Source organism: Hyaena hyaena, unplaced genomic scaffold (assembly GCF_003009895.1).
Source record: "Hyaena hyaena isolate Hyena2069 unplaced genomic scaffold, ASM300989v1 scaffold_416, whole genome shotgun sequence".
NCBI classification, from domain to species: Eukaryota; Metazoa; Chordata; class Mammalia; order Carnivora; family Hyaenidae; genus Hyaena; species Hyaena hyaena.
The window spans coordinates 1,453,023-1,480,841 of record NW_024081049.1 but is presented as its reverse complement, the minus strand read 5'-3'; positions in this window follow the sequence as shown (position 1 = coordinate 1,480,841).

Genomic DNA, 27,819 nt, shown 5'->3' with positions numbered 1-27,819 from the left:
AGTAATGACGATGAAGGCATATCCTTCTATGGAGAGATGTGAGAGGAGTTGACCTAATTATCAACTTTATATATGAGGGCAGTTGACTTCAAATGTGTCTCCACACTTCTAGTCAATAGCTAAAGATTTAACTCATTGAACAGGGGCTAGAAACAATTGAGAAAGTCAAAAACAAACCAACCTGGAAAAGAAGCATGGGAATTTGTAGAAGTGAGTAGAAAGCATATGAATTTTTGTTTCTCATTTTATTACCCATCAAAGAACATCAACAAATTGTAAAGAAGGCATTCAATGAAGAATGGACAGAAACGATCATTTTCTCAATGTCAGCTGACCTCTCTCTTCTAACACCCCAGTGTTTAGTTAAAAGATTGCAAAATGAAATGACAGTACCATCAAGGAGAGAGGACATTAATGAGCAGTAAGAACTCCCTCTTATCAGGCTATTGTGATTATTAGATGTCTAATCTTCCAGGAGCAGAGACTAGCACTAAACAGTAGATATTATACAATCCCTCAATGAGACCAGCTAGCACCTGGGTGCCAAGTAGAAGGATGCAATAAATTTTTTACCTAGATGCCTAGCAATTTGCCTTGACAGGAATTTACACCTACACTAGATCGAGACGAGTTTTGCCTGCTAGCATTGCCTCCACCAACACCACAGTGTGAGTACTTACAATATGTCTGACTCATCAGCAAGAGACCTTGCTAAATATCACATCAGATGCAGAAGCCACATTTAAATATGGAATGATGGTGTAGTCTATTAAAGACTTAGCTAAATCTGCTGCTTTGGGAAACACCCTGTGAGGTTAGGGAGCTTTTATTCAGGATGTAATATATGCCTTATACCTATAGTCAATATGTGATTCTACACTCTCCCTTCCCTCCAATCTAGAGGACTTAGAACTAGACCATGGAATGAAGGTAGTATTAACTCCTCTCATGTCCTTTTCACACCTTTTCATTACCTACTTGTGGAATACCTGTTCCTTGTCACTGCTAATATAGGCTCTGCCTAGCCTGAGGCCCTGGTTCCCTTGGGCAGAACACCATCTATTTAATGCGGTCTCTTCCTGTTAATGGGTTAAAGGTAAAAGAAGATTGATCACACTGCTGGAGTTACTAATCCTGGTATCCTTGGAAAGCTGGAAGTATGTCATGAACTCCAGAGGTTCTCCACAGTGTCCCTTGATGCTTTGTGCCTGGCAATAACTGTGAGTAGAGCATGCAGTAACCTTAGCCCCCCAAAGGCAAGACCACAAAGGCCTTCTACTTTCTGGGGAGGAAAGTCCTCTGCACTACAGCAGTTAGATATCTCAGTCCGTTGTAAGTACAGACCAGGAGTTGAAGGAATTAGAGATGTAAAAGGGAGTTGATAAATATTAATTATGACAGACTTTATTTTTTTCTGTCAAAGAAATACCTGCACGCTGCAAAGAATATCATACATTTTCTGTGGGTGGAATAATCCATCTCAGTTTCCCTGCTTACGTGGTATGATGGAAACTCATCGTGCACTACACTGCCTTCATCTATCATGGCAAACGTGGAAAATTAATTTAATTGAAATTTTGAATTCTATTCATTTTTGCTAATGTTGTATGTAACACCAGAAAACATAGATTATAATTGCTGTTTAATTTTAACATAGCATATTTGGAGGAATAAACTTTGGTATATGTTAAAAATTATCAGTAAGTTCTTGTACTAAAATATGCTTTGGGTTAATTTACCTTATTTCTCAATTGATAAATTATTCACTTGATTTATTTTTTTCCTCTAGCATTTGCATTTTACACCAAATTGCATTTTTTAGTGTTTTTGTGATCAACAAGGCACTTTATGCTACAATTTTCATAATTTAAATACATAGTCTCTATACTTTATATATATAATTTTAAATTTCTTATTTAATCATATACTAAAACTAAAAACTACCACTATCTTTTCAATCCTACTGAATTATTAAAACATAGTTTAATATTTCTACAGGTATATTGTCATTTTACTTTGGATTTTACTAGAACAAGTTGCTTCTAAAAAGCTTGTCTAGGAAACACTAGTGGATGTACAATGAGCTCTCTGATTTTCCAGTTCACTGACTTAATCTTTACTCCCTCTCTCTGTGGTTAAAAACATTAAAATCTTACTTTAGAAATACAGATACAGTGTCATAAATTATTATAAAAATGATTCACTGCAGTTTTGTGGGTAAATTCTAATTGCATACTGGCAAATGCTTGAAAATTCTTTGGATGTACATTGTTCTTTTGCTTCTCAAAGAGCACATGATTATCTTGTGAAAGAATTCTGTAGGAGATTTTTTTAAGTACAATGGTTCTAGTCAAAATTAAGCATATCCATTACCTTAGACAAGTCATCAAACATGCTATAAAAGAGTATGCATTATGCACTGTCAGAAATATGTTGGAAAATCAAGGCAGTAATGTCTAAAAACATTTTTATTATTATGTAAGAATGTGTTTGGAAAAATAAATAGCCCAGCTCTACAAAATTCAGCAAATTCATCTGTCTTTTTCATAGTATAAATAGGGAAACATTTTGTTCTGGGGAGAGTACAGGGGTTGGAGTGAGAAGATCATCAGTTCACTCATATGGCCCTAGGGGATAAATGTCTTTAAATGTCTGAACTTTAATTTCTTACTTGGCTGCAAAATGTGGATACCAAATCCACATATGAAAGAACACTAGATGGAAAACTGTATGAAAGATGCTATATAAACAATGAATTCCCTCAGTAATCCATGGGTAGATTTCCTGTGGGCCTTGAATCTTATATAAAATAAAGGATACACGTCATAAATAATATTAGGCATGCACATCAGTATTAGAATGAAGAGAAATCACAGTAAATTATAAAGCCAATAAAATTGGAATTTCCCACGAATATCTCAAAATCCAGAAAAAATACCATTCTGCTCTATTATTTACTCCCTGGCACCTCTATAATATTACTCCCTATATATTATTTGGGTGAATAATCCTTGATCACCTCTTCTGATGAAAATAACTTGAAATATTTTCTATAAAGATAATGTAAAGAAAATTCAGTCTTTTGAAAGATCTTTTATTCTTTACATCTACAGAGTTCCATCACTACCTGGTATACATGATGTTCAAAAAGTGAACACATTATCTGCCAGAAGTCGTCATAATGCCACTAGACTGAGAACAGGAGGAGAGGTACATAAAGGTAGAGCAGAATGAACAAAAGATATTGTTAGAAAGAAATGAAGTTGGAAACATCAGTTTGGGGTTATGTCTCTTGTGCATTATTATATTCATGGTTTTTAGCAAGATTCCTGACTAATGAAAGGTCAGTTGATAGTTGAATAAATTAAATGATAGCTGTATAATGATAAAGTTCATGATTAAATATATGTGTAACTACTCCATCCTCAATCATGAAAGCAGTTTTTAAACTGAGGGTTCTAGCAATAAATAAACTGTAAGTAAAATGATCTGTAACAATTTAACCTATCTCATGAAAATGATGCTACAAGTACTTCCTATTCCCTTTCACCATATCTGCATTCTCATGATACCTGCATCCATATTTATGCTACACACTAAGTGTGATGGGGTGGGGGGGACAGAGTAATAAGACAAACCATCTTAATTTTACAAATCCTGGAAAGGCATTATAAAAAGCAAAGTGACCACATTGCTAGAGCCCTTTTAAGGTGCCTATTCATTGAGGAACTGTGAATCTTTAACTTCATTTACTGCCTGGTAAATTCATCCCTGCCCTCAAAGATTTCACAACCACCACGAAGAGCCAAACACATTAAAATATTTTCTGTGAAGCTTGAGTTAGGACTCCAGAAGAACAACACATAATCTAGCTATTCTTGTTTTGGGTGAAGAGTGATTGGTGTTAGGCTGTTATATCAGGGAACATTGACTAAAGGCATGAGGGCTGTGGTCCCTTAAAGGATTGGAATAATTAGATCACTGATAACTAGAGCTAAAAACACCTCCCTCCTCCACCCACATGCACATATGCCTGAGAATGAGAAACATAAAGATGCTGGTGTAAGTGGAAAGACACTGGTGCAAAATATAGTGTCTGCTTAGAAACGCAGGCGATTTGGTATTTTATAAGCAAAATATAAAAGTTAGGGAGTGGGCAGGACCATCCTAAAGATTTTGTATATGTCATTGTTGAGGTGTTAAGATGGATTATGGTGTAATCACATTTACAATTTTGATATACTATTACAGTAGCACGAAGGAAGAGGAGCATAAATCTCAAAGAAAAGGACTAGTTAGGAAAGTAATAAAGGGTACAAGAGCATACAAGAAGCTGGAGATTTAAACATTGTAATTTAATCCTCATAATACTCTCTTAAAAAATGGGTCCCCCATTTTACATTTAGATTCAGAGAGATTTCATTGTTTTATTTGGTTCAGTTACCCCAGGCATATATACATAATTGCCAATTCAACTATCTTTTTCCAGGGAGTTACAATAACACTTCTCCAGCAATGAATACAAATCCTCAACCAGGGCCGATTCCAGATTTTCTGCCTAGGTAGATGCTAACTTCCTATAGCCTAAAATTGCTAAGCTGCTTTGAGAACACACTGCCTTATGTGCCTCCGGTGACTCAAATCACAGGTTGCAAATGGTGCACTACAAATTGTTCCAGATCACCTATCCCAAGAAATGGTAGTACCTGGGTTCTTAGTAAGCATTTACTGTATTTTGAATAAATAATAAAGGCTTATTGGGCCTTTCCTTCTTAGCTTCTTCCCTTTTAAATAATTCTTTGCAAGGATACTTTTGTCCTAAACATGGAAGTGTTCTTAACTCCGTGCAAGTAGAGAACACTAAGTCACAACTTTAGGACAAGGAGAAAAAAATAAGCTTAACTTTCAAGCTTTCCAGAGTAAGATGTTCTGCTCTTTCTCTTCTCCCATGAAACCATTTCTGTCTTCATCACAAACTCTTCCAATCACTATTTTGATCACACCACAAACATGATTCATAGTTACAGGTGCTCATGCCCTCCTTATCTGACTCTCCAATGAAAGTTTAGGAACTATGTCAGAAGTAATTGTTTAAAGACCATGTAGCAGTTTAGTTTTCCTTTTGAGTAGAGAACAATCATTCTATATATTTATCCATCTTTAGCAGAGATAAGACAAAAACTCACAAGGGCATAATAATACCTATGTTAATTTAAATATGTTTCTCCAAATGCTGATGACCCATGAAAAAAGTTTACAAATAAAATTCTAATTATACATACTATATTGTGGCTGTTGTTTATTTCTATACTGTGATCTATTAGTTTTAGGCTTTGATTAGTCTTGGAGACTTTCCTTCTTCAACTGTTATATAATTCATTTCAAATCATATTCAAGGAGAGTGATGATGAAATCTATGCCAGGAGTCAGTAAAGATTTAGAATCTCCGTGAAGATTAGAAATTAGAAATAGAACATATAGATTCTGCTTGGGACATTCACTTTATCTAATTATACTTCTCTTGGAATATGGTCCAATTTTACTTTTCACTTTTTTTCTACTCCAGAGAAATCAATTCATGATTTCTTCTTCTAGCAATTCTATGAATAAAGATAAGCTAAAAGCTTATTTTTCCTTTCGTACATTAAAAGATAAAGACATATATTTTTTTCAATTTAATTGTTTCACATTTTGAATTTATAGAACAAAAAAACTACGCAGTCTTATATATAACTGAAAGAGATACTAATGAAACAAAGGACCATTAATTTAAAAAAAGCAGAGGAAAGGGAAAAACTAAAAGTATGAAGAGGTAGGAAATTCTAGAGCATATTGACCTATATGGAATACTTTTAGGTACTTGGATATGTTTCTATATAAATTTCCACATTCTTTTATTCCCCGTGCTTTCTTTGACAAACTTTCTCTTCAATTAAAAGAGCTTTTAAAAAAAAATTCTGAACATATTTCATAATTATGTATTCAAGTTATGAAAGGTTATGCATGTTTTTTATAATTGGTCATCATTAATTTGCTTTTGATGGATCCTTATACCATGAAGCTATCCCATGAAAAAGTCATTTATATGTTTTTTTTAATCATCATTTGGCAAACTTTTGTGTCAAGAGCGATATAGTAAATAATATAGGATTCATGGACCATATATGTTCTATTGCAACTACTTAACTGTCTCTTGTTGCATTAAAGCATCTGTAGACAATAAGTAAACAAATGGATTTTGTGTTTCAGTAAAATTTAATTTACATAAGTTGATTGAAAGCCAGATTTTGCTTGTGAGCCGTATATTGTCCGACCTTGCCTTAAACTACTTCATTATATATACAGTGAAAATGTACAAAACAGAAACAAAATATCACTAAAATTTATAAAGTAAGGATAGATATCATTTGCTTGAGTCAAAGTACATTTGAGTTGGATTGAGAAACTCTACACTCACACTTTGTTCTTATTAGAAAAGCATAAGTAGCACAAAAATAGTATAAAGTGTATAAGAACCTGAAATTGTTTTTATCAACCTTGTGAATTTGAAATCTTCTATTAACTACTGTATAGCAAAACATCTTTAATTCTGGAAGCCATAAGACTATGAATTTCCTTTGAGTACATGTTTGACTTATCCTTAATATTATAGTTAGCATTCTTATCTAACTATAATCTAAATATAAAATCTAAATATAAAAATTCTTATTTTTAAATTTATTAAATAATATAAAATTAGAATTCTAATTTTTGAGCAGACACAAAATATGTAAGAAAAATTAAGGTTTTTATAAGTTTAGTGTTTTAGTAAATTGTGCTTATAACACAGTGACTGCATTACAATAATTATTTAAATATATGTGTAACCTAAAAATAGTAGTTCATATGTTTTTATTGCTGCCTTAATTACTGTTCATTTTGTGGCTTACATCAACATTCATATTTTATCTCAATATTCTGTAGGTCAGAAGTGTAATTAAATGGGTGCCTGACTCGATTCTGGCTTAGGTCATGATCTCACTGGTTCCTGAGATTGAGCCCCACACTGGATTCTGTGCTGACATCACAGAGCCTGCCTGTGATTCTCTCTCTCCTTCTCTCTGCCCCTCCTGCATGCTTGCTCGTTCTCTTCCCCTCTCTTGCAAGATAAAGAAATACATATTAAAAACAGTGTAATTACAGCATAGCTCAAATGGTTCCTTTGCTTAAACTTTCACAAGGTCAGAATCATGGTATTGGCAGACCTGTGTTCCTTTCTGGAGTCTCTGGGGATGAATCTGCTGCCAATCTCATTAAGTTGACTGGATAGATTTAGCTCCTTGAGATGTAGGACTGAGGCCTTCATTTACTTGCAGGCTGTCAGCAAAGCCTCCCTTCGCTCTTAGAGGTTGCTCAAGTCCTCCTTTCCATGTGGTTCTCTCCAGCAACAGGAGGGAGGGGTCCTACACATACTTTGAATATCTTCCTGCTACATCTATTTAACTCTAGCTGAAAAAACCCTTTGCTTTTAAGAACTGTGATTAGATTTGGCCCATTGATATAAACCAGGATAATCTCCCTGTTTTGAGGCCCTTAACTTCAGTTTTATCTGCAAACCCCATTTTATCAAGTAACATAACATATTGACTGTATCTGGGGATCAGGGTGTGGGCATCTTTGGTGAATCATTCTGCCTTCCAAAGTTAGTGATAGGATGAACACTGTATCTACTAACAAGTTCATGAAAAACATCATTTCTCTTTAAATTCAAGTGTCATTTACCTCATTCCTTATCCTTAGCTTCAGAAGTAACCATTATTCTGAATTTTGTGTTTAGCGTTTTATCAAGAATGGAATTTGTGTTTAATAGGTGGTGCACATTTTCAGCTGGAGTAGATGATAGGAAATGGGTGATGTTTCCTAAAGTGATTGTATAAGTTTACACAACTACAACAAAACACTATGTGTGCATTTTCACTATACTGCATACTCACAAAAAAAATCAACATTTCACTAAACATTTTATTATATATATATATATATATATACACACATATGTATGTGTGTATATGTATACATATGTGTATATATATCTTTTTTTAAGATTTTATTTTTTAGGTAATCTCTTCCCTCAACATGGCGCTCAAATTTACAACCCTGAGATTAAGAGCTACATGCTCTACTGACTGAGCCAGCCAGACACCCTGCACTAAAACTTTTAACCGTCTGGATGAGACATATGATTTATCTAAATATCACGGGGATTATGAGCCCCTTTATATTTTATTATTGAGTATTCACATTTTTTCTTCAGATAAATACCAATTTTTCTAAAAGTTTGCTGGCTTTTTATTTATATCTAAAAATACTTTAGAATTCTAATCACATATATTCTCAATGTTCTTTCTCAGTCTATGATATGCGTTAACTTTCTTTAATGTCCATGCAGGACAAAGTGATGGGAAGGGCAGGAGTGACTGGAATGTAGTGGAAGGGATGCACAGAAGGACATTCTCGAAAGTGTTTTTTGTATAGACCTGATTTTAAAATCATATTAGTATTTCACATAGTCATAAAGGAAAAGGACGAGGGAAAACAAAAAATGTATTTGAAAAAAGTTATTTCACTTCACATTCAAAAAGTATATGTTTTATATGTTTCTCTGTTAACTTTTTTGTTTCAAAACAGTACTTAAAATACTAGTCTTTTTAGATTCCATCTTTTTCTGTATTAGGATGTATCCAGTTGTATGTTTCTCTATAAAGGGAGTCAGTTGTCTAACTTCATCTAAGAAAAAAATGCTTCTTGCCCTGTTGATTTGTTTTGCCTGCGGCTCACCTTGAACTCTCTATTCTTTCTACATTTCTCTGTTGGTCTGTTGTGACAATAACATCCCATTTTATTACTTTGCCTTTGAAGTACAGGCAAGCATTTGGTTCTGATTTGCATGGTTCTGATCTGCATGAATTTCAGGCACCATGTAAATTAAATAACACCAGTCCTCCATTTACACAATTCAAAATTTGGTTACCTGGGTAAATTACTTGTGAGAGTTGCATGATGTACAGACGTCACTGTTAGCTTTTCATTTCACTTAACACTATGTACATAAAAATTGCACATCATGATCAGAGACCCATTATCTCGCTTCTTCCAAATCTGTTGGTGGTTTGTCCCTGTAACCTGTTTTCAGGTCAAACAGCACAGCATGCAACTAATTGTGTTGTCTCTTAGTGTCTCACTGGTATATGATATTTTATAAAAAATGGAAATGAAAAGAAGAAATTATTCCACAGAAATGGAAGTGCAGCTGAGAAATGACAAGTTATAATACTGGAAATGAACAAAATGTCAATGGGATTATAGAAGAAATAACTGCCCCTGAGAACATAGACATTGGTGCTACTGGAGAGATGGTACTCGTGCACCAGACAGATTTAGTAAACATGAACTTATCAGCATAAATGAGAAAAGCATTTTTGATGAACAGAATGAAGATATTCCAGCCAAAATGTTCACATGAAAGAAATTCACAGAAGCATTTCAAGGCTTTGGAAGTGTAAAGGATAAAATATTGGAAGCTGATCCAAACTTAAAAAGAAGTATAACAATCTAGCATAGAAATGCTTAGAAAAATGTTCACTCCGTATAATGAGGTATATGACTGAAGGGGAAAGCAAACGACTTTCAAGCTATTTTTGGTATTCTTTTAAAGAAATACATAGACCATTTTACTTCTCAGTGTATCTAATGCTTTATATTACAGTGCAATAAATACTAATTTTATTTTTTTTCCTGTGTATATATATATAACCAACACTAGAATTTAATATTTTGAAGGAAAAGTGTTTTGGAACAATAGTAACATTTCCCATTGATTATTTAGACTTTTCATGATTAGGGCCTGTATGATTGTGGGAGGGGGGTGTCTCACACCACTGTGAAAGTAAGGAGTACCTGCATATTCTAGTATTTGGTAGGACAAGTTTCTCATTTTTAAAAAAATAAGAATGACCAGTTTTTATAATCTTTTATTTTTCTGTGTGAATTTTAATTAAAATTTTCAACTTTTTGAAAACCCTGTTGGATTTGAATTAGGATTGTATTAACTCTGTACTTAGGGAAAGTAGACATCTTTATGATATTAATTAATATCATCAAAAGTTTTAATATGTATCCACTATCAGAGAATGTTCTGTATCTTTAACCATGAATCATTGAATCTAAGATGATAATGGTTGGAAGATACCCTATTATTTTATAGGCAATTAAAAAAAAACTGTTAATTGTGACAGAGGGTCTTCATACCTCATTGTTTATAAGACTTTCCAAATTTGATGTTGTTACAAAATGGGAAAATTTAGAACATATAGAATAATTTTTAGAGTTTTAAAACTTTGTCCTTAGAGACATACAAATTCTTAATTACATGAATTTTGTGATATTTATAATATGAACTCTTGTGAATGGTATCTTATATTTAGTAAGTTTTATAGTTATTGTTAGCTTTGAGAAATACTTTTATATTTTGGGTGTGATTTTAAATTTGGCAAATATGTGAAAATCTCTAATTTATTTTTTAAATTTTTAAAAAATACTTACTTATTTTGAGATGGGGGGGGAGAGTTAGAGAGGAAGAGAGAGAAGCCCAAGCATGCTTTGTGCTGTCAGCACAGAGCCCACACAGGGCTCAATCTGGTGACCATGAGATTGTAACCTGAGCCGAAATTAAGAGTCAGATGCCTAACCGACTGAGTCACCCAGGTGCCCCTGAAAGTCCCTTGTTTTAATAGTTTCTATCTTGATTATATTGAGATTCTGTATATAGATTATGTAATCCCTAAATAACAACACTTTTTTTTTTATTCTTATCCAATTCTTATTTATTTGTTATTCTGTGATAGAAGTGAATGATCCATGCAAAGGCATAATGATAGCATTAGGCTACATTTAAAAGCGTCCTATTAAGAGAAGAGAGCTATCCATTTTACTAGTTGATCCTAAAATTTTGTGTTTATAACAAATAAGATCCAGTAAGACTAGAAAGCTACAAAATAACTTCTTTATGGTTTTTACGAAGTTTTTAATTTTTGTGTAGAATATCCACAGTATAACCTAATTTATCACAGAAGAATTGAAATGTTATGTCTTGCATTAAGTAATCTGGAAATTTTGATCTTAGTTATAATTGTGATTTGTGTGTTTGTTTTATTGTTCTATATATTATCTTGTATTTAGTGCTTTTTGATGCTTTAAATTAAATATTGAAAAGCTGTCAAGTTTTGTTAAATTTAATTATATATTTAAATAGAATTTAGTCTCAATTACAGAAGACTTTGTGCATTTCACTGAATATACTAGATTATTCTCTAGAAAAAAAATAGAAGAATAAATGAAAAGTGTATTACCATTATTGTTATATAATAACAAGGTCAGTAGTACCTTAGGATGATTTAGAATTTCATCATAGAGAATATAATAATAACAACAAAAATACAGATGAAATGGAAGCCAATATATTAACATAAAATGTTAAAAATAATAATACACTATGGAAGAGTAGCCAAAAGTATAAAGGAAAAAATAGAAATAATTTATAAAATGCAAGAACGTTTTAATAAAATAATATACATTTAAACAACATACAATTTCCCCTTATACAAATATTTATATTGCTGGAGAATGTGGGTAAAATTCTTCTAAATATCCACATTTTTAAAGAGGTTAAGTATATTAATATATATCCACTTAGTAATGAAACCGTTAAGAATTATGATTACTTGAAAATCAATAACAGAAAATATTGGTGAAAATACAGAACACCAAGATATGTATACTCGATATTCTGAGCTATATAAAAATATACGTTAAATTTAAATCAGATAATTATGTTAATTAGCATTTTTGCTCTTAGGAAAATATATCCATTTAGAAAATAAATCCATTTATTTTCAGTTTGCATTTTATTTAATTTTATTATATTTAATATATATTCTTTTACCATAAAAAATCATTAAAGAGAAATACAAAGATTTTTTGGCCTCCCAATTTGCCTTTTACAATGCTGTTTAATTTATTAGCCTATGCCTTTACATCCTGGATGTTTTTCAGTCTTCATTATTGCCTATTTTTCTTATTAATTCAGTTATCTCAGTTCTTTTTTTTCTTTATTTTTATTATTGTTATTTTAGTTGTTACGTTTTTGCCAGAGGCCGGCTCCTGCTGGGTCCAGGGATCCCTGAAGGATGGACAGTGTCGGTGAGGGAGGAATGAGAGAGTCCCAAGAATCTTTCTGGTCACCAGGCAGGCATCTCTGCTCTGTCTGGGGTCAACTTTATTTTATAATTAAGTGTTTGGGGGACAGCACAGAAGTGGCATTTGCCTTAGACAATGATTTCTGATGACAGACTTCTTTGGTATGTAAGAATTTCCCAGAAAATAGATTTGTAGAAGACTCCTGCATAACCTTTATTAATACTGATTGAGATAGAGGATTTAGATGCTTCTCCTATAGGGAAGGAAGGTACCTTTAGCATATCAGACAATGTTTTTAGCATAAAAAGGGTGAAGTTACTTTTTTGTGAACAGGGGTCAATAGCTTGTTTAAGGAGTATTAAGAAAAACAGATCTTTCAGGAAACACCTCTGCTCCCATAATCAAAAAAGAAGTTCCTCAATAGGTCCCTTCACAGGGAGCAATCAGCACATTCAGGGCCAGAAAAGTCACTTACAAATGCCTTTGGGAGGCCGGTGCTCTAAGCAGAAACAATTGGGTGGAGGTGGATATCTGTCCTTACCTCTAAATTAAGCTCTTTGTCTCAGGGCCAGGCTCAATTATAACTCTTGTGTTCTTAGCCCCCTTTATTATGTAAGTCTTGGATCTGCAAGGCCCATAGGAAGAGCCTTTTGACAATCATCCACAGTGCTTTCATCTGAAGTCTCTTTTGAAAAAGCAGGAATATGCTTTTCCTTATGAGGAATCTGTGTGGAGAATATCGGTCTGATCTGGAATATTGTGAAGCCTGGTCAATACCCGCAGCCTCATTTCCAACATGGGCCAGTAGTAGCAGAAGAAGATACCAGTTTTCGTTTCGCATGGCAGAAGCTGTGCAAACACTGCCATTTCCTTGCCATGACTGTCATCCAGTGAGGCCAGTATGGCTCTCAGCATGTTTTAAGTATACTGCTAATAATACATGTTTGAAAACCAGAAAAACACAGCCTCACTTTTTTTTAACCACCTAGACATTCTAAAATGACATCCAAGATTAGTTAAAAAAATTCACTGAATTTTCATTAAACTATATATTTTTGAGATATATACAAACTATCTGAATAATTTAGTGATCTATTTTCCACAATGCTAGATAACATGTTTCAATTAAAAGAACCCGAGCACATTAATATTTACCATAATCCCAACTGCTCTCACAAAAAATGTTGACCTGTTACATCTTAGTTTCATCTATGCAATATAAATGAAAAAAAAATGGTTATGATTTAAAATGTGTCTAACTTATTAAGCCTATGATTTATCTAAGATTTTTTTGTAAAGTTTGCTTTGGTCACATTTTTATACTGTGATATGAGAGTGCCAGCAATTAGGGTAACTATAAACTGAAAGGAAGTTATTACTTTACACTGCCATTCTAGAAAAAAAAAAAAAAGACAAAGTTAAACTTTCACATTTTGAGTGGGCATACAGTTGTTATTTTATTAAAATGATGTTTTTCAACAGCACACTGAATAAAGGCAAAATATTTAAATAAACGAAGCTTTATCCTTACTGATTTTGATTGTTAAATTTACAAACATAAACTGTGACCATTTCAGTCATTTAACACAGACTAAAACGTATTTTGCCAAAACTGTAAACTGGAGGCATTCTAACTGTTGATTTTTCAAACTAGAAATGAGAACTCAGGTCATGATCTAACAGTTTTGTTTTATTGTTCTAACATCTACAATTAAATTGTGCTTACTGTATACTTGATTATTTCTTTCACTTTTGTACCAAAGTATCCACTTTCTCTTCTTGTAATATATTTTGTATTGTAGAAAATATCAAAACTCTATTTATATCTTCTTTATTAGTACAAAGATTCCTTTTTTAAAAAATTTTAGGGGCACCTGGGTGGCTCAGTCAGGTAAATGTCCAACTTTGGCTCAGGTCATGATCTCGTGGTTTGTGGGTTCAAGCCCAGTGTTGGGCTCTGTGCTGACAGCTCAGAGCCTGGAGCCTGCTTTGAATTCTGTGTCTCCCCGTGTCTCTACCCCTCCCATGCTCATGATCTGTCTCTCCCTATCAATAATAAATAAACATTAAAAAATTAAAAGAAAAGTAAATAAAAATTTAAAAGTAAAAAATTTTAATGCTTATTTTTGAGAGGGAGAGAGAGAGTGTGTGAGTAGGTGGAGGGACAGAGAGAGAGAGAGGGAGACAAAGAATCCAAAGCAGGCTCCAGATTCTGACCTATCAGTACAGACCCTGACAAGGGTCTCAAACTCCGAGAGAAACTCACAGACTGCAAGTTCATGACCTGAACTGAAGTCAGATGCTTAACCAACTGAGCCACCCAAATGCCCCCAAAAATACATTTTTTAATCTGGGCAAATTATCTTCTCACACAAATCGGATCGCCATGAGAACATATACAGTGATTTTTTTTTTTTTGGCATAATCAAAATTTGAAACGAGCAAGCAAAAAAATCTGAACTCTTGATAAGAGTGCATTATTTTTATTTGTATATTTATGCATAATAATAATTTCATAAAATGTTCACCTTAGCTGACATATATAGGCCCAAGTGTTGCTAACTATATTTTGTTGCATAACCTAAATTATAGTAAAATATAATAATATATGAATGTATGAAATTAAAGAAGGAAAACATAAATAATTTCCCAATTTTTTTTGCATTAAACATATATTTCTATTTTACCCTATTGTCTGAACCACCGAATACCATTGAAATCATTTATTGTTAAATGTCTACTAAATATACATTCTCATTTGAACATATTTGTTATATCACTAGTTGGTTTTAGACTAATAAAACAAAGGAATTTATATAAAGCCTTCAAAAAAGGTACTAGTGCTAATTATATAGGCTGTCTTTTTTATTGTATCTTTGGCATTTTTATGAGCATGTAGCTGGATGGAGATTTTGACTATACTCCTATATTTGGTTACAAATTACTTGTTCAAGCACCCAGTTTTTTTCATATAAATCCCCCAAAATGAAAATGTGGAACAGTTACCAAAATGAGATAGAATCCCAATACCATAACTCATTAGCAGTTGGGTTGTATTGCTTAAAATGTGTGAAAATTAGATCCTCTATACTATTAGTTAATAATCAGTGCCTAGACTATTGTTAGCAGTTATAGTCAATTCTTAAAATTTTAATCAAAAGCCAAAAATCATTATCAACCTTGAGATTTACTAGCTCAATATCTTGAATGCTGTAAATCATGTTCAAATATCCTGAAAAATTAAATATTTTCAACCCATTGAGTTTTAGCAGAGAAAATATAGCCAATACAATGAATTAAAAAATGAATGTTTTTTTTTCTTTAATGTTTTATTTATTTCTAGGAGAGATACAGCGTGGGCAGGGGAGGGTCAGAGAGAGGGGGAGTCACAGACTCTGAAACAGGCTCCAGGCTCTGAGCTGACAGTCAGCACAGACCCCGATGTGGGGCTCGAACCCACAAACCACGAGATCATGACCTAAGTGAAAGTCGGACGCTTACCCGACTAAGCCACCCAGGCGCCCCAAAAAAATGAATATTTTTAAAGCCTAAGTTAGGACATAACATAAATTATCTGTGTATATATTGAATAACTTCCAAAAATGATTTCACATCACTAACTAGCTTAATTTAGGAGGTTTCCATTTGCCTACAGAAACACTGATTATGCTAATAAAGTCTTTGTCTAAAAACATTAAAAAATAATATGACTATATTAATGATAGTCACTAGGTTTGTGATATTTCTAAATGGTTAAATCATTTACATATCCACAAAAGTTATATGCCCTTCCAAACATGGGTACACTAAGCATTTTTTTTTCATCAGTATTTAACTATAGTCTCACAAGCTTCTCAAAATCTGGAACTTGATGGATGGCATTATTGTTACCTTTTATTTATTGTCACTTTGAATTACTTATATTATCTTACTTACAATTTGCTATGAACCACTATTTTTAGGAATTAAATAAGTCATTGAAAAAGCTGACTAATAATATCTAAGCCTTTCAATAACATTGTATTTTATCCAATAAATATGTATTTTATCCTATATTTATTTTGTAATTATAACTGTATATCATATATAATTATGTGGTTTGATGAAAGCCTCAATACAATACTAGAAAACACTGTACAATATTATATATTATATATATTAATGTGGATTAGGAAAGTCTAAGGAAAATAAGCTACATTTGAACGTTTAATTTTTCTCTACAAAATGTTTTAATCATTGTAAAACAAAGTACAATTAACTAAGCTAAGAGATATGCAATGGTCTAGGAGAAGAGGTTTATATTTGTTTTTGTTAAGATTTACACTAAGAGTGACAGAATACATAATTAATAGATGTGTTAACATGATAGAAGATTATTTCTCCTTCAGGTACAATAAGTGCAGAAGTAATCAGTCCAGGACTGATTTGGCTGATCTGACCTTTATTTGGGACATAGCCTCTTCTACATTCCTTGTTGCTCTGACTTCCTTACTTGTGGGTCTCATAGCCCAGCCACCATGTCAACATCTCAGCCAGGAGAAAGGAGGATATGACAAAGAAAGGCATACCTCTTGCCTTCAAGGACTATATCACAAGTTCCATCCTACATTTCCCTTTACTGCCCATTGGCATATTTAGTCTCATGGCCAAAACTAGGTGACTGGGAAATGCCATCATTATATCTACAGCTGACAAGAGTTATATTGCATGGCTCTGTAAAAACTATTTTAAATCCATTTTTCCTTCCAAGACATGTTTTCTTGTTCTGTATTTTCCTTTCTAGAAGATATTTACTAATAAGTTCATTCTAATCTATAGAAATGATTTAAGTAATAAACACATATTTAATTCTAATATTTGACCATAATTTTATATTAGGTCACTTTAATGGAATTAGTATTTTAGCCAATAAGAAGTGAACATACTGTAACCCAAGAAAGTAAGCAGTCATTATAAAGTGAGAGTTATTTTAGGGGGATTATACAAATAATTGACAGACCTACTCTTCAGTAAATCCTGGAACTAACAGAAACATATTTTGCTTTTACTGGAAACAAGTAGGACATCAACATGTGTATGATAATAAGGCCAAAAGTATATATTTTCTTTTTTTTTTTATTTATTAAAGTAATCCTTACACTCAACATGGGTCTCAAACTCATGACCCCATGATTATGAGTCACATGCTCTTTCAACAAAGCCAGCCAGCTACCCCAGTAATTTTTTTTAAGTGACATAATTTGAATAAGCAATATATTAAGAAGTTATTTGGTTATACCTAATGGCCAAATCACTTTAGTTTGAGGTTTTAGTTCCCACAGTGTTGTGGAAGACTTCTCTTTTCCATGGTTTTTTTTTTTTTTTTTCCTGACAATAATGTAAACATTCCAATCCTCAGATACATTTTAGTCTACCATATACTTATATATAAGTTAAATCTTAGTATATATATCTTAGTATATATTTTTCCCTTAGCCTAATAGCTGTTCTTCTCTTTTTTTTTTTTTAAGTTTATTTATTTATTAGTTTGGAGAGAGAGAGAAAGAGGCGGGGGGGGAGAGAGAGAGAGAGAGAGAGGACATGTGTACATACTCTAGTAGGAAAGGGACAGAGAGAGAGAGAGAGAGAGAATCACCATCAGACTCTGTGCTGTTAGGGCAGAGCTCAATGCAGAACTCACTCTCGTGAACCATGAGATCATGAACTGAGTCAAAATCAAGAGTCAATTGCTTAACCAAACACCCAGGCACTCCTTAACTTCTTTTTTATATAACAGTTGACTGTGATTATGACAAAATATTCTCTATGGTGGAAGAGAAGCTCAGAGAGTATATTCTTTTCCTAAACTTATTTCCATTTTCATCATCGATACTTTCTACCTCCTATATATTTTATCCTTTCTTCTGTCCTAGGGAAAGGGAAGACTCATGAAATATTCTGGCAATGCATGAACTCCTTTATTTAGCTTTTCCAGAGAAGCTCAGGATTAACTACTCAGAATGAATATGCAAGTATTATTAACTTATTCATGTTAGCAGAACTTTATTAAATGTTTACTCTGTGACCGTCAAAGGCTAACAGCCACATACATTGTGAAACCAAAAAGGGATGACACTGTTTATGTATTCCTTTCACTTCCTGTCTACCAAGATTTATGTCCTCCAGCCCCAGAACTACCAAGACTAGAATCTCCAGGAGAGGAGAGCAAAGATGGTAGTTGATTCATTTTTGTGTTTATACTGCCTAGCTCCATGATTAGTAATTTCACATGGAATATGTATTTTCTAGAAGAGAAAATATGACCTCAGAAAGGTGAAAGAAAATGTCCAAATTTATTTAGCCAATAGAGGAAAGAGAATCTGGGATTTCCCTGGTATCTACCACAGATATTGATAATGAGTTATGTGGCAAGTTTATATTTAAAATTCTCCCATTGTAGGCAATGACCTATCCAAAATTATATAGTAAATCATAAAAATGTGTATATATTTTTAATTTTTTTAAAAAATATTGTGTTTATTTTTGAGACAGAGAGAAACAGAGCATGAGTGGGGGAGGGGCAGAGAGAGAGAGAGAGACACAGAATCTGAAATAGGCTCCAGGGTCTGAGGAGTCAGCACAGAACCCAATGTGGGGCTCAAACTCATGAACCACAAGATCATGACCTGAGTTGAAGTCGGATGCTTAACTGACTGAGCCACCCAGGCGCCCCAAAATGTCTGTATATATTTTAGACAACAAAAGCCGTAATGACTGAAGAATAATTAAAATAGCTTTGTTTTCTTTTTTCTGAAAATTTGGACAGCTCACAAGGGTGCTGTCACACTCTGTTTTTGGAGAAGGCCCACTAATATGAGGACACTAATGATACATTCTGATATCTCTGCTAACACTGATAGAGCAAGAATTATAAGTGCTTTGAGAGTAAGTATTAAGTAGCTTTCAAAACAACATTATTTAATCCAAGGAACAGGAGCCAGCTGGAGTTTCACTGGTTTCCCGGGATATCATATATTTGGATTTTTGAGCAACATTTACCTAATTAACCATTCTGAGCCTGGAGTAGAGAATGTACCTTAAATATAAGGATGAACAATGATTCTTCAGTTTTTATGAATAGATAACAATGGTTAAATGACATCAAAGCACCATGGCTGAAGAGAGGAGACTGCTTCCCAGAGTGAACAGATTTTGGAGAAAGAAGAATGTAGTTCCTTCCCTATCCCCATCCCCCGTCTGTTAAACATAATAATTCAGTAGTGTATTAAGAAAGGCAAGGGTTTGGAGGTGACTTAGAGGTTGCCTATTTAATAAGATTATGTTGCCCTAATTATCCTAACTTTAATTGATCTGGTCTGTAACATACAATTTTTATTGCCTGTCCTATGAATATGTTGCTTAATTTTTGTTATTTGAATGCCCATAAATTCCCTTTTGCCAGATAGAGCATAGGATGTGTAACTTACATTGGCAAAATGAGAATTCTAAGGAAGATTCTGTTCCCCAATTAAAAAGTTAGATGAATAAAAAAAATAAATATTTGATATTGCCAAAAATCAAGCAGTGATATTCCAATATATTGCCACAATATTCTAAATCATGAACAGGATCATCAGTTATATAATGAATGAGAAAGAATGCAAAATGAGAGGGCTTCTACCCATGAATTCTTCCATATCAAATGAATTAGTGCTCAGAATCTAGACCTAAGTTTCGTTAGTCTCTTATAGATTGTTTATGTTTTTAAGCTGCAAGCATTTGGATATTCTGTTTTAACAACTGAATGCATCCTAACTGAATAAAATAATTCTATAGTAAAATTATTAGTGACTTATGTAACAAAAACCTTTGAATAAGATTGAAAATGAGTTTGCTTATATGACTATATTTCCAAAGACCAGTAAACTTAAAAATAAATTCAGACTCACTCATAATTTAGCATTTAAAATATGAACAAGTATAATTTTATTAATGACAAAAACAAAGCCGAGATAGGCCAATCCTGAGAAATCTCCTTTCATCCTAAATAAGCCAATATTTGATAAACACACACATACCTATATAAATTATGTCTTTGAAGTGTGTTTCCACTAATATTTTATTGCAATTAAAAATATAATACAAATATTTAACAAATAACAGAGGCTTGTGGGCTTCTGACTTTAGCTAAAGAACGTTACCAGATGTTGTTTACATTAATGGCTTTAAGTAATAAGGGAATAAGATTAGAGTAGTTTTCTCTTTGTCGTCTCATCAACAATAAGCATGACACTTATCAAATTGTATATATGTATATGTGTATACACACACACACACACACACACATTTTTTCCTATGTAGTCTCACTTTATCATAAGCAAGATCAGCAGAATAGGAAATCAAGACAGCATATTCACTCACTAATTTTCACTGTGGTTAATTGTTGAAACCATTAATGAGACCCCTTGTGCTTTTCGGGCTATCTCTAACTTGAACTTGTTCAGCAAATTTTATCTGCATTAGTAGCCATGGCAACTTCAGGATAAATATTGAGTGTTGGCCTTCCAACTGTTAAAAACCTCTAAGTTCCCTGTAAGTCCATAGTGTGTCTCCACAGAGACACAAGCATGCAAAACAATAGAAACTTTTCATCTGGTTCTAAGGAAAGAAGTTTATTATAAAATTAAATAGAAGACAAAGTGCAAATATTAAGAAAAGTTTTTTTCCTCTGAGGTGGTAGAACAAATGGCAAATTTCATAGCAATTATAGAAAGCTTTTATGTAAATGGATCATTATCACAGTTACATGCTTAGCTGCTTGAGGGACTATTGAACAAAGGATGGGAAAACAGAATAGCTCAAGACCAGTACAATCTCAAAAATGTTACTGCCCTGATAGGTGCATATTTATGATATATGGTTTTGTGAAATGTCTTTTTAATTGAAACCAAAAGACAGTATGTACAAACCTTTCAAAACTATATACTTGTTACTGGAAGCTTATTAACCACTCCTCTAATCATGCTGATATTCAGCAGACTACCTTGTGTTGACTCAGAGTTCCACATCTATGAAAACCAATTGTATGTTATCCTACTTTAGGCAGACTGCTGTCCCCACTTTAAATTTTTTTATGTTTATTTTTATTTTTGAGAGAGAGAGAGAGAGAGCAAGAGAGAGCAAGAGAGAGAACATGAGCGGGGGAGGGGCAGAGAGAGAGGGAGGCAGAATCTGAAGCAGGCTTCAGGCTCTGAGCTGCCAACACAGAGCTTGATGTAGGGCTCAAACTCACAGACTCAGAGATCATGATCTAGGCTGAAGTCGGATGCTTAACCGACTGAGTCACCCCGGAACCCAGGTCCCCGTCTTGCTTCTACTAATAGAGCCCTGTGATGTTTAGAACTACTCAACTGTATATCATTAAAAATTATCAAATGTAAGCCCTATGGAATATTGCATTTTTCAGAGATGACCAGAAAAGTACCTCCTATCCTACATGCTCTTCTAAGAATGTAACTTTGGCATACCTCCCAACTGTCCTTTTCCTTGGACCACATGGAGTATCACAACTGCCTCCAGTATAAGTAATTTCTGAGGCTAGGTCACTAAAATAGCATAGAGTTTTCTTGCTCCTTTGACACATTTGCTTTTGTAACTCAGCTGTGGCCATCTTGAAAGGAAGCCCAAACTAAGCCTACATGAAGAAATCACATGGAAAGGACTTATTTAAGCCGAAAGTCCAGTAGAAATTCTACTTCCTGCAATTATCAATTGCCAGACATGTGAATTAAGATGTTTTCAGATGGTGCCAGCCCTTACCTGTTAAGTCTGATCAGACTTAGTGAGTGTTTTTCTAAGAGGCCCAAGTTTATCAATGAGTAAGTCATCACTGCTCTGTTCTTGAATGTTAAAGTCTCAGATCCCCAAGCACAATGAAATGACTGTTTTATGCTTGAAAATGAGGGTAGATTTTTATGTAGCATTAGTAACTAAAACAGGCACCAACTACTTCTCTCCTTGTATGAACTGACTAAGTCTTCAGGTAGTAAATTCCTAATTATGTTTCTTAAGTTTGGTAAAAAATACTTTCATAGTATCAAGCCTATCTTTACTAAAGAAAAGATCATTGGATATCATTTTCACTCAAAAGTAATGTCAGTTGAATTTCAACAAAGAAGCATCTAATATAGAAATTTTCACTAAAGACATAAGTAAAATTTGCCCCTGTCAAAAGTTGAAGACAATTTATCATTTGAATATGCAGATTAGAGACTGATTTTAACATTGTCTCTAGTCATTTTCTTTCTCCACCTAAAATATTAAGAAAAATTTCCCTTCACAAGAGGCAAATGTGATTCAGAAAATGTATGTTTTCGGGAATTTGAAGTGTAAAACCAGGCTCTCTATCAGGCTTTGTTGCATATTCAAATCAGAGGTAATGGAAAACATCTGAAGAGAGAGACAGACATGGGAAGGGTAAGAAAGAGAAAGTGTGAGAGAATGGGAGACTGAGACTTTGGTGCTATTTTTTAATGGGTTTTGTTTCTGGTTCTGGTCTCCTTGGAGGTGCAACTGTATTATCTTGATAACCTCTCTACTCCTGTAAAATCCAAGTGTCGTCTGAGGTTACCTGAAAATAATATATCAGCCCTAATGCCTTTGACCACTGGTTACAGTATCAGCTCTTTTGGCTGAAACAAATAGGAAGTGTATAATATTCCATAAAAAGACTTCTAGAGACAGACTTCTCCAGCAGCTTAGCTACGGGAAAACCAGAATCTTTCCATTTCTGATATGCCCGTCACAGTTTAAGTTTTATTTTATGGCTGATCCCTCTTGTGGTGGTAGGATGACTACAAAGTGTGTATTAAGTCTGCATATTTCCTCACTCAGTACAAACAGTGCCATCTCTTTCCCTATTCTATTCCCAGTTCTTTTTTTCTTTCAACTTGACCTTCAAAGCCCTTTAATTCTTTATTTCCCAACATTTGAATGTTAATGAGATCTGCTAAAGAAAGAACAGTCTTCTCTGGCTCTTCCTTTTGCAGCACAGAAGCAGTAAGTGGCTTTCATCATTTCTTTTTCTCACAAGCTTCTATACATGGAAGGGAGTCATAATTAGACTTATGAATAATTTGAATTTTATAATATTTTCAGAAGGGATAGATATAGTCAATTCTTAAGTACTATTTCTTTCCCTCAGTTTCACTTCACTTTATTTTTCTTTTAGCCAGTTCAAGGCCTATAGTTTATCAATAGATAATGAACACATTAATAAAAGTATTTGTAGGTCATATTATATAACAATAACTTTTTAAATAAAAGTAGACCTATATTCTAGGTCTAGCATACACTATTTTTAACTGACTAGGCAATTAGTTTATGTCAAATATAAATGACTGACTCATATGAAAATTACATAGAAAGAAAAAAACAAATCACTCCAAAGAACATTACAAAAAGCTCAACACTATGAATGTGTTGCTTTTTAGAATTTGTTTAAAACTTGTTATAATCCTACTCACACACAAACTGTAACATATTCAACATTAGTTTTGTCTTATATTTGTGATTCTCATAGCCTTATGAATGAAAAAATTTGCCTGTGCCATTGAATATATTTTAAGTATTACTAAAATATATATAAAATATTAAAAGAATAAATGTAGTTTTTATTAAAAAACAGAATATTAACAATTTTATGCTTTTATTTTTAGGTTATTTCTTATTTTAGTTTTAAAATAATACTGTGATATAGTGATTATTTGCATAATTAATATCCACATTTTTTATTATCTTTTTAAAATGTTTATTTATTTTGGACAGACCACAAGCAGGAGAGGGGCAGAAAGGGAGAGACAGAGAATCTGAAGTAAAGTAGGCTCTGGATGAACAGCAGAGAGCCCAATGTGGGACTTGAACTCATGAACCACAAAATCACGACCTGGGCCCTAGTTGGATGCTCAACTGAGCCACTCAGGCTCCCCTATCCGTATTTTAAATTAAAACTCTATCTTTAGTTAAATTTTTATTAATGGAGTTATTGGGTCAAACAGTGTATGCTTTTTAAAAATTTTGTCATACAGATGAACATAATCATTAACATATGATTTAAAATATTTCCTGGGCCATTGCTAAATGTGTGAAATGATTGCATACTAGTTTTCATATATTTATCTTTTTCTTCCTCCATGGGTTTATAGTCATTCCTAATAAATATTCTGTGACATCAGCTACTGGAAATGACATAGCTCTTTATAGCCTACAGAATACAATGTATTTTTCAGCATTTTATTACTTCTTTACTTTGCAAATACAATATGGATGCATGATTTTTTCAGGAAAAACACAAAAGTTTTATTTTGTTTTTTGTAGGTAAGGGCTATTTACATGAAACCAGTAATTATAAGAGGTGCGTGAGTGGCTCACTCAGTTAAGCATTAGATTTCAGCTCAGATCATGATCTTGGGTTCGAGCCCTACATTAGGCTCTATAGAGCCTGCTTCGGATCCTGTGTCTCCCCCTTTCTCTGCCCCTCCCTCACTCATGCTTTGTCTCACTTTCTCTCAAAAATAAAATTTAAGAAACATTAAAAAAATGCTAATCATAAGATCTCTTTACCATTACAAAAAAAAAGAAAGAAAAGAAAACACAATTCTACTTAAGCAGTAAGTTTTAAAATGGAAGATCAACTCTATGTAAATCTACTTTGATGTAATAAATGCAATTTGACAATTGCAGAGGTATCCTTTAACATATGAAATTCAGATGGAAAAAGTAAGCTGAATTTTGGTCATCATAGGGAGATAGTTCTGATTAGTGATAATTTCTCTAAAAGGAATCCTAGCCATTTAAATACTTTTTATTGTTTGTATGAAATTAATTATGGAAAAAATAAAATAATTGTAATAAATAGAACAATTCATTCACCAGCTTCTTATGGCATATCATTATGTATTTTTCAAAAAGAATACATTTTAATCAGTATAAATGTCACAATATGAATTTTAAAGAACATTTGTTTGATAGGTATTTATAATTTTAATTTAAAATTAGTGATTGAAAGCCAATCTGAAGAGAAACTTAAATTCAAGTTATTCATTATTTTTCTTCTCTTTACGAAAATAGTAAAATACATTTCTTTCAGTATTATCCCACAGGAAAAAAGCAAAACAAAACACCTTATAAGTCTACAGTCTCAAGTAACCAATTTACTGATTTTAGTTGTGTTAACACAAAATTCTTCATAATAAAATATCAGAGGTGTTTACAAATACTTCTAATATATGCTTTCACATTCAAAGTTTTTATATGTTTAGAGTAAAATTCTCTCTGGAAGAAACTTGGCACCATATATTATAGCCAAAGAGAGAATTTTTTATCCCTTCCTCTTTAACAATATTGATTAGAAGCTTGAGTTACAGAACCTCAGTCTTCAAAAGTACACCTGGCATTTTTTGAAATTTCTTTTTCAAGATATATTTTAGAAAGGACCTACAGGTCTATGTGTGTTATTGGAAATACTGCATTTGTTCCTTGTTAGAGTACACTGCCTATCTCTCTTCATTACTGAAGGCCAGCCTTAACTAAGATTTTCTGATCACATTTCATCCATGCCAGGAGCACCTCACCTGCAACCTTATCTTTTCCTGAAACTCCTTTAATAAATGTCTTCAAGCTGCTTCTGAAATGTTTCCATACAAAAAGTATACACTTAATTATAGAAATATGGGCTATAATTGCTTAATTTAGGAAAAATGTAAAAGGAATTTTATTGCCTCTCTGCAGCTAGGGAGAATGCCACATAGTCAAATCTGAGAAGAAATCTTACTAGGAAAAGTGGGCACAAGGGTTTAGTTGTGTACAGGTTGGGCCTGGAGCTTCTTATGGTGGGATATCTGAGTTGAACCTTCGTATTGGCTTCTTCCTCATGGAAGAAGAGATTCTGGGTGAAGAAGAAAGCATTAGGTTAGTCATCAGATATTCTTCACTCATTATGGCATAACCGATGAGGGTAATTGTTCAGGTCCTTGGGGGCTATCTTAGGAAATAATTGAGAAGAAAGAATTGTGGTGTTGTAATATCTTAAATTATCTTAAATCATTCATTCTCATTGTATTTAGAAAACTTGGTAATGTTTTAAAATTATCTTTGAAGCCACCTCTTAATTTAAAGTAAATCAGTTGGAGTTACATAAGTTTGTCTTTAACTCTTTGAAAATCATAAATATGCCTAACACAGAAACTATGATAGATTTATAATAATAATGGCTACTTACAAAGCACTTCTTGTGTACAAGGCTTTGTTATAAGCATTTTACAAAGATTAATTGACTTAATTCTACACTAACTCTGTGAGAAGGTATTGTTAGAGTCACATTTTACACATGAGGAAACTGAGTCACAGGGAGTTTGAGAAACTTGCCCACATCCATTGTGTGGTAGGTTCCTGTGCAAGACTTTAAACCCAACTAGTCTGGCTCCAGAATACGTGGCTCATAAAAACAAATAGGTAAAGAGAAGAAAGAGAGAGGAGGAAACAGATCATAAATTAGGGCCAGGAAGAAAAAGTCATGGTTAGAAAAGTTAAAAGACTCTGAGTGCAGATTTAGCAAGGAACTTGGGTATATTAGAGGAAAGAGAAAAATGTTTGTTGTTGATGCAAGTTTTCATCTATATTAATTTAAAGAAACAAGAAGAAAGCAGATTTCAAGTCTTCATTCTGTATGTAAACCAGCTTTTACTTTGGCTTTTTGGAAAGACTTCAGTAAAGCTTTAATCTACTTCAATTTTTTTTTTAAATGTTGGAATTGTATTTTCAATTAAAATGCTTTGTAGGGGAAGCCTCAAGTCAAAAGAGGAAGAGTCAGGCTCAAGGTAGAATCTTGAGTATGTGGTTCTTGGATTGTTTTCCTAGTATTTAGTACCCTATATCTACTAAATCTTTTCTAGGTACTAAGTTAACCACATGGAGCCAGGAAGAAATTTGGTAGTAGTTACAAAAATCACTGGCACAGGCTATTTCAGATTGAAAACAGACATATTAAACACTCCTAACATGATTTTATAAGACATATTAGCTTTCTTATTGAAATTAGGATATGAGGCAGTGTTATGTAAAAGTAGACCATGTAGCAAATGTATCAACATCACTTGGGAGCTTGTTAGGCATCAAGATTACCTGACTTCATTTCAGGTCTATGGAATCAGAATCCCTGAAAATGTAGTCCAGGATTCTATATTTTAACAAGGTCATCATTTATTATGCACATTAAAGTTTGAAAAGCACTGGTATGAGGATTGCCTGTTGGTTCGACATAGGCCGTGATGGTACTTAGATTACCACCAAAATGCCAGGATACAATATCAATGGCTACTTGGAGATATGAAGTATCAGCCTGTGAAAAATGGATTATTTGAGATGGGTTACCTACAGAGAAACCCGTGTAACATCCCGTGAGTTTACTGTACCACAAAATGTAAAATTCAAACTTTTGACTAAAAAGCAAGACTCCCAATTTCATAAGATTTACTAAACTTGTTAAGGTCCATGAAAATGAAAGCTGTCATAAGGTCAGCTGGACTGTTCCACCAAGTTAATGAAACC